Here is a 10,010-nt window from a genome sequence, read left to right as displayed (position 1 = left end):
TATATATATCTATCTCAAGATTGCCTTGTCCTAGGTAGCATTTGAAGAGGCAACTCCAGATGTTTTTCGGCAAAGTGTAGGAAGTGATCAATCTCAAATATTCCTGTCATAGCAGCCAATGTGAAATACTAAAAGAACTAAAATGAGGGTGATGACCTAGCGACAGAAATGTTTCTTCTTCATAGTAGTTTTTGGATGAGTTTGGCTTTGGAGGCACAGAGAAAGCGAGCATGTACATAGGTAATAGTATAAAACAGCTATGATGAGTGATAAATGATGGGTTTGGAATGGTTGCAATGAGTGCTTGGAGTTTGCCTTATTGAAATAAACCAGAAAAAGTACTAACTTCATGTCTTTCACTGCCTGTACTGTTGATGAATATTACCTATTCAACTGAAAAAAGGAATATTTGTAGAGTTGTGCCAAGCTTTATGGAATGATTATTTTTAATCAGTCATCTCTACTACATCATTGATGAATGGGGCTTTAGCTGTTTTTGTCCTACAAATGTAACAGATATTAGAATGATTATTCAAATGGAAATTATTCCAAACTCTAGAACAGTGTTTCTCAACCTTTTTTCAGCCACAGAACCCTTTAAGGCGCCAAGACTATAATGTAACAACTGTAAATGTAAAAAATTAAGTGGGGTCCCTCCACAATTCATACCAGATCGCAGATAGGGGTCTGGTATGAATTTTAAGGGAGTCCCCACACAAGAACACAATCAGAGTGCCACCTTTCACATAAGAGTCCCCCCTCTCACACTAGGAAACCCTCTTCAAATCAGAAGCCCCTCTTTACATCAGTGTCTACCTCTTTCACATCAGAAGCATGACGCTGTGTGAAAATTTCAAGGCACCCCTGAGGAAGCCAGAAGGCACCCTGGTTGAGAAAGGCTGCTCTAGAAAGATACTTTACCAATAATTGTCAGTGTCCAAATTACTGAGAAGCTGTAGAATATAAACACAAATGGAAAATCAACACTGCTTAGTTTAGAAGCTGAATTCCTCAAGCCTGTTTAATATCCTTCCGAATCTAAGTTCTGTTTGCACTGACATAACAAAGTTTTGTTTTATTATGCAATTTTTGGTTTATTCTAATACTTACAGCAACATTGATCTAAGTAAGGAGTTGAAATGGAAAAGAAAGTAGTTACATTACTTGCCAAATCAGGTTAACAGAGTGCATTGCTACAACAGAAGTCTGATCTCTGGCTATTGGTGTTGGATGAAGGTTTATTTTTCCTTTAATTTACTCCATTGCCAAATTAATAAGCAATGCTTTGTACTACAATCTGTTCCTGAGCCTAAAGCCAGGAAAACAATATATAGATCAATCAACAGCAAGATGTATGAAAATATATGAAATAAGGAATATCAAGTGAGGTTACAGTGTTACTATTTTGGTATTAGTACCAGTACTTGCTGGCGGAAAAGACAATGGTTAATGGACTTGCATCCATTTTGTATTTTTTTGTAATATCTGTAAATATGAACTTTTTAAATTCAAATTGTTGCAAAAATGTTTTTTTTCTTTTGTAAAATGTTTTCAGAGTTTACATTAAATCTAAGCCTTTGTATATTTTAGAGCTGTGCAACACTTTAAGTCTTGTATTTATTTTTTAGTAAAAATGGTGACAATTTCATTTTGTGAACCCAAATAAAATGTGTCAGAAAAAAAAGTTTGACTACATAGAAAGTGTGTATAGAAGCTGCAAATAAACATTACTGCAATTAAAATACAATGTAGCAGTGTGATTATTTGGCTTTTTCTTTGATCGGATGGTGTAAAGTACTATGTCTTAGGTTCAAGATGCATTTCTGGGAGTCTACATTTAATTAAGTGGATGAATATTTGAATGCAAATAGTTTGGCTTGGAATTATGTTCCCTGCAGTGGGGGACAAAGTCTTCTGGTACCCAAGGTGAAGATGCCATAAACTAATGCTGGGGCGATGCAAAGCTAGATAAGGCTACCACCCCATCCGCGACCCCAACCACAGCATCCTCTCCTGTGGTCCAGCTGTGGCCCAGCTTTTGCCTAGACAAGCTCATAGTCCTGAATGAGCTTCTAGGTGAAATGACAAGAATGTAGAGCAGAAATGTCAAACTGGTGTTACTGGCTGCATGTGGCCTTCTTGCTCCTTCTCTGTGGTCCTCAGTGGTTTAAAGATAATAAAAAAACTTTTCCAGTTGATAACTTACACGTCCTTACATCATTTTGCTGCTAAATATATCAGGAAATGTTTTATGTCCCCATTCCTTTGAATTAAATATTGTAAGTTGCAATTTTTACTATAATGTTAAATTCTGCATATTATAAAAATAGCCAGCAGACATTAGTTAAAGCAGAACTTGGAGTGGCTAAGTTGCACATCTGTTCCTGGTGTCCCTTTGCTTCATGATGTTAGCATATTTTAGCAAGCCAAACCAATACTACCGGTATGTTGATATGCTGCTTTGAAAACATAGTGTACCTAGGTGCAGGGATTTTCGATGTCTCTATGTTTATTTCATTAGTGTTAATGTGAGCGCCTTTTCTCCTGAGGAATAGAGTACCAACAAAACATGATGAGAACATGTGATAACCAACCCAGCACAACAGGTTCAGTGGCTTGTTATTCCTCTCAAGACTGTTGAAGACCACTTTTGGACTGGAAATAAACTGCAGAAAGACTATTTAATCTGTTGTACATCCAGTAGTTGGTTTGCACTAGGTGTTGTTGTTTTTTTATAGCCAAGTAGTTATTTTTGAATCCCTGATACAAAGGGAAAATGTCAGATCTAACGCTTTTAGCCCAGAGGAAGCACAAAATGTGCCATTTAGAGGAGGTACTGCTGCAGAACCTATTAGCCGCATTTCTAGATAGTGACAAGATCCCCTCTTGTGGTCAAGGTGCCTCCAATCCTCAGATCTCTGAAGGGTGGAGCAGTGGTGGTGGAGGTGGGTAATCACAGCACACAGGCAGCACTCATAGACACAGCCTCAACCATATGAGGACTACTTGAGGTCCAGGACTGATGCAGACACTCTTCAAATTGAGGACCCAATGCACTATTTAGTTTACAGACTGGATCATTGAACAGAGCTTGCTTCTGGTTTGCCTTGCAGCTATTGTGCTGCCTCAGAGGGTGTTTAGGGTAGCAAGCAGTTTTGTTACAGAGAGAGAGCTGAGTCAGACTGTCCCCTGGCACTCTAGACAGGCACAGTTTTATGAGAATAAACCAATCCTGGATCAGCAATATTTAAAAAAAAGCTCCTGCCACCTCTCCTGCCCTGTCATCATTATCAATTCCTGCCGCTATGCCTGTCCTGCCACCATTACCAGTTCTTGGCACCTCTCCTGGCCTGCCATCATTTGTGGCTATTGTATCTGAAATAATACACTCTAATTTCTATTTCAGGATAAAATCTGCCTCGTTTTTCTCTTTTACATTGCGACGTAACCAAGGTGCTACCATACTGTTCAGCTACTTAACAATATTTGTTGCTTTTGTCTATTATCCGATAATACACTCTAATTTTAATTGCAAAACAAAACTTGCCTAGTCTTTTTTAATTTGATACCTATTCAGGTTGTTGCATACTGTCCTGACACTGGCTAAATTCTCCCAAACACATAACTGTGTATATAAAGTCTATGGGGGTGATTTACTAACCTAAACACACGCACGCACCAGGTGCATGTGATTTTCACACAGCAAAACGTATTTATCAACCAAAAAGTCTCTAAAAGCATATTTCCACTAATGCCATATATGGAAAAATCATGCACATGATGCATATATAATGCTGCTTCACAGTTTAGACAAAAATGGTTAGCTCATGCATTTACATTCCTGCATTCATCAACACAAGCAACACAACATAGAGATAATTTACACAACATCACCTTGCAATTCATGCTTGGCTTTGCACAACACACCTGCTGGGTGTGTACACACTACAAAGGTGTTTAGATTCCACCCATAGATCATGCTGGGCGGGAACACACTACAGAGGTGTATACATGTTCGTGGTGTGTTTATAAGGTTAGTAAATCAACCCCTATATCTTAAATATTTTGGAAATAATAGGGATACAGCGATGGGAGGGAGTTCAGGGAATTCTGGTTTGAGGATTTAATGGTTTTTGTGCACTCTGTTTTGACATTTTATTAAACCATTCAGACTATAAAGTATGGTACTGCGAAAAAAGAAGTTCCAAAAATGCTATGAAACTGTTTTGCCATTGGCCAATTGGTATTGGAATTTGAGGGCCTTAGTTTTATTTTTTAAGAGTACACTTACCTATAACTTGTAGATTTCTTGTGGCTGCTACTTCCACTGGTCAGTGCAGGACTATTACTGCTGGATAAAAACACCCCCAAAAAAGTTATAATGAATCAAACAATGCTGCGATGTGACAACAGACCCTCTGAGACAGCCAGCTGCAGTGTATGGGCCACACATGAAATACTCGTAATTCCACCATCATTCATGCCTTTTATCATATTTCTGGCATTGTCACGGATCACAACATGTACAGAACTTTTGGGAATTGCCCAAGTCTCAAGCATTTCCTCAAGTATAATTGCTATAGCTTGGCTCGTGTGATAGCGTTGACATTTTTTTGCATGGAGCTGCAGAGTGAAATTGTCATCTATCCATTGTTAAGATAATGACAGACACTGGACTTACACTACTGCTCCAAATGTCAGTGGTGAAGCTAATCGCCCTTTATGTCCTGCTGCAACATGTCAGTAATGTGTTTCTTCACTAGGCTAGGATTTGCTGCAGTGTTGTCTGTTGAGTTCTACGGCTGGAGACGACAGTAAATTCATCATGCTCACTTTCGGGTTTCAATTTGAGATGTTTTATTAGATTACTGGTACTAAAAGAACTTGGTTTTGAACCTCCTCTTGATAATTTTGCAGAACAAAGTTTGGAGTCTGCCATGCATGGATTGCTCTCATTGATTTTAAAATACTTCCACACTGCTGATATTTTGCTGGTGTTTTTGTAACTCAAATAAGTCTCTCCACCTTTGGAAAGAAAAACTGTAAGGGTCTATTCACTAAAGGGTGAAGAGTTTGGAGAAGACAGGAAAAGTGAACAATCTAGGCAAAAATAGCTGATTTGGAAAAATTCTCCAATTCAGCTCACTTTCCAGTTCAGCTATGTTGTCCTAGATTGTTCACTTTTCCTGCCTTCTCCAAACTCTTCATCCTTTAGTGAATAGACCCCTAGATGTCATTTAGGAGAAGTGCTGCGACTCTGCGAGGGTCATACAGGAGAAGTGCTGCGACTTTGCGAGAGTCACTCAGGAATCTAATATGAGAGCCTCCATATAGTATAGCTAAGATACACATGAATTCAGAGTGATGTATATGTTTATCCTCCAAATATAATATCAAATGAATTAGCCCGCTTGGCTGTAGGGGAGGTGCTGTGTATACACTTTCCTCAAGGTGTATGATTATCCAAAGGTGTATGTCACTAGCATCACGAACTCAGAGACTATGGGAGGAATGTTGAATACATATCATCCACGTTGATCCTGTATATGCACAAGACCATCTAGTACATCTAGACCATCTAGTACAGTGTTGCATGAATCTGTATGTATTCTTAACTGTGGGGCGTCCAATCCTCCAAGAGGAAATATATTTATTTTACATATCCATGTCTAGGTTCTATAAACATACACTGGGTGTCCAGATTATTATGACCACCCCATCAGTACTTCGTTGGGCCACCTTTTGCCTTCAATACTGCGGCGATTCTTCTTGGCATTGACTCCACGAGATGTTGAAAGGTGATGCGAGGAATCTGACACCATGCCTGATGAATAGCACTGTCCAGTTCTGTGAGATTTGATGGTTGTGGAACCAGCTGCCTGATGGCTCTTTCAACTTCGTCCCACAAATGCTCAATTGGATTGAGATCTGGTGATTGTGGGGGCCACCTAAGCAAGGTAAATTCTCCCTCATGTTCTTGAAACCACTCCTGCACAATACGAGCACCGTGGCATGGCGCATTGTCTTGTTGGAAGAAGCCATCTCCATTGGGATACGCCATAACATGATAGGATCAACTTGATCAGCAACGATACTTTGGTATGTTGTGCTATTCAGACGTTGTTCCACACGAATTAAAGGGCCCAAATCATGCCAGGAAAACATGCCCCAAACCATAACACTGCTCCCACCAGCTTGAAGGGTTGTACTCATGCATGTGGGGGTGCATGCTTTCATGCTGTTCCCGACAAATTCTCACTCTGCCATCTGCATGATGCAACTGGAAACGTGATTCATCTTTTTTCCAATGCTCGACTGTCCAATCCTTGTGTTCCTGTGCGAATTGGAGACATTTTATCTTGTTAACTGCAGACAGCAAAGGTGTTTGAACAGACCTTTGGCTTCCAAATCCCATACGATGCAGTGTACGGTGAACAGTGCGTTCAGAGATCATTTGAGAGGATACCTGATTAAGATCTCCAGTAATTTGATGCACTGTTGCCCTTCTGTTGTCTTGTACCAGTCTTGCCACTCTCCGTTCTGCACTAACATTGACTAGTCGCTGACGGCCACAATTCGCACGTTCAGACCCAGATTTTCGGCTGACAGTCCAGTCTTTAAACACTGACCACTGTACGTATTTTAAATTCTCTTTTGTGGATTGGTATATGTCCCCCATGGCAGTGCCCTACTAAAAATGCCCTTTTTAAAAAAATCCCTTACCTATTAGCAGTGATAATGGCCAGAATTGATTACCAAGATTCACCCTATGAATTTCAATGGGGTTCGATTTTAGGTTTGGAGTTTTTGGACTACTTGGATTTGACGAAAACCCAGCGAACCGAGCCCAGGCATATTTGCTCATTCCTTTTAACAATCTCCGATAGCCCTCTGCTCAATGCTATGCACCCTAATAAGCTTGTAGCAAACTCCAGTGAGAGTCCTACTTATAGCATGGGAGCAGACACAGGGGCTACAAAACAAACTAAGGAGATTGAGAGGAAAGTATTGCCTCCCTTGTTGTGTATGCTGTACGCATTCTCAGTATGTGTTCTTATGTGTATGTTGTCAATATTAACCATAGGAAAGAAACCATAAGGCCAATATTTTTCCCCAGAAATGTGGCAACCCTTTGTGTATGTATGGACATGGCACAGTGCCATATCTCTTGTTCTGTGTGCTGGATGTAATTATCAATATTTGTTATTATTTTGTATTTGTAGGCTGGGTGTAACTCTGAGTATAAGTTCTTAATCTGTTTCTTTATGCTGGGTGTAATTCTGAGTATCAGTTCTTATTCTGTATCTATAGGCTGGGTGTGATTCTGAGTATCAGTTCTTATTCTGTATCTACTGTATATACTGGGTGTAATTCTGAGTATCAGTACTTATTCTGTATCTACTGTATATACTGGGTGTGATTCTGAGTATCAGTTCTTATTCTGTATCTACTGTATTTACTTGGTGTAATTCTGTGTATCAATTCTTATTCTGTATCTACTGTATATTCTGGGTGTAATTCTGAGTATCAGTACTTATTCTGTATCTATATGCTGGGTGTAATTCTGAGTATCAGTACTTATTCTGTATTTATATGCTGGGCAGGGCCGCCGTCAGGGGGGTAGGGCCGATACTCAAGTAAGGGGCTCGGGAAGTGCGAGGAGGCTTCCGGGCCCCTGCAGCCGGGGATGGAGGATTGCGGAGGATCGGTGAGTATCATTGATATTTACCGATCCTCCGTGTACAGCACAAACACTGGAGTGATCGTCCCGATCACTCCAGTGTTTGTAAATAACTGGGGACACATAGTACTATGTGTCCCCAGTTATGAATGAACAGGCTGTGATTTACATCCCCTTACCTTCATTCATGAATTTCTCAATGGGGAGAAGCATCAGTACAGAGGCTCCTCCCCATTGAGAAACTGCTTGATAGTAAATATCTTACTATCAGCAGTTTGTGAATGAATGGGAAGCCTCTGTACTGAGTGCTTCCCATTCATTGAGTGCTGAGGCTGCAGAAAAAGACATTGAGGACTCTGTGTCCTCAATGTCTTTTTCTATTTCAAAAGGGAAATGTCAGGGGTCATGTTAGGGCTAATGTCATGTTAGACCCCTACTATTTCCCCCAAACCCCTCCAACAGTAAATTAATAATAAATAATAATTAAAGAATAAATTAAAAATAAGTAAATAAAACACACATAACATACACGTGCACCATATTGTGGTGTACGCCAGGCACATGAGCTGCAGTGCGTTGTTAGAACGCATCGCAGTGCATGATTTTTTTCTATCGTAAAAAAACATTAATTTAACTGTGGCAGCGCATGGCAAAGCTTTGTGATGCATTGCTGTGCGTTGTAATACCTTGTGTTGTAATTAAATATACGCCTGTATCATTTTATCACAAACACCAACACAGCGTAAAAACCATTTATAACATAAATCGCTTATTTACAGTTTAGCGTTCCTTCATTTTTTTTATAATCCCCCTTTCCTCAGCCTCTCATTGGTGTGGAAGTATTGCTGATTTTATGTAAAATATATAGCTGGTGGTATTCTGCATTCCTGAATAATGATTATACAGGAATGCAGAATACCACCAGCTATACAGGACTACAAATTCCAGCACTGGCGGGTCGCAGCGGTCGCAATTGCGACCGGGCCTTGGCGTTCCGCCTGTTGGGGGGGGGGGCCTAGAGGAAGAAGAGCCCCCCCGAGTCCTGCACGTGACAACCACTAAAAACCTTTAAAATATATATTTTCAGCAAAATTCTAACATTTCATTATTTTAGCATGATTATTGCAGTTTTCCTGATGCTTACTGTGCTTAGGCTTCACATAAACTGTAACCACTTTTAATAAGTGTGCAAAAATCCTTTCAACCCAACATACAATTATTTCAGGTTCACATCTCCGAATTGAATATAACCAATTAACAAAAATACCCGTGGCATGTGACAGAGCAAAAGTATAATATTTTAATTTTTAAAAATGAAGAAGCGGTGCAGGTTAGGATACGTTCTTTACAATAATACTACTTTTCTACAGACACATTTTAACAATGCAGACTTACCAAAGATATTTTAATTAAAATAATAATAGTAATAACAACAACAACCTAGTGATCATTTAGCAGCACAACACTGCATAACAAATGCATTATTATTATTATTATATTAATAATAATAAATGTGGTGATGATTATTATTAGTACCAGTAGTAGTAGTATTAGTAATAATAATAATAATAACCTAGTGATCATTTAGCAGCACAACACTGCATAACAAATGCATTATTATTATTATTATATTAATAATAATAAATGTGGTGATGATTATTATTAGTACCAGTAGTAGTAGTATTAGTAATAATAATAATAATAACCTAGTGATCATTTAGCAGCACAACACTGCATAACAAATGCATTATTATTATTATTATATTAATAATAATAAATGTGGTGATGATTATTATTAGTACCAGTAGTAGTAGTATTAGTAATAATAATAATAATAACCTAGTGATCATTTAGCAGCACAACACTGCATAACAAATGCATTATTATTATTATTATATTAATAATAATAAATGTGGTGATGATTATTATTAGTACCAGTAGTAGTAGTATTAGTAATAATAATAATAATAACCTAGTGATCATTTAGCAGCACAACACTGCATAACAAATGCATTATTATTATTATTATATTAATAATAATAAATGTGGTGATGATTATTATTAGTACCAGTAGTAGTAGTATTAGTAATAATAATAATAATAACCTAGTGATCATTTAGCAGCACAACACTGCATAACAAATGCATTATTATTATTATTATATTAATAATAATAAATGTGGTGATGATTATTATTAGTACCAGTAGTAGTAGTATTAGTAATAATAATAATAATAACCTAGTGATCATTTAGCAGCACAACACTGCATAACAAATGCATTATTATTATTATTATATTAATAATAATAAATGTGGTGATGATTAATATT

The sequence above is a fragment of the Nanorana parkeri genome, unplaced genomic scaffold, assembly GCF_000935625.1.
Source record: "Nanorana parkeri isolate BGI_ZX_2015 unplaced genomic scaffold, ASM93562v1 scaffold539, whole genome shotgun sequence".
Taxonomy (NCBI): Eukaryota; Metazoa; Chordata; class Amphibia; order Anura; family Dicroglossidae; genus Nanorana; species Nanorana parkeri.
This window is presented reverse-complemented; position numbering follows the sequence as displayed.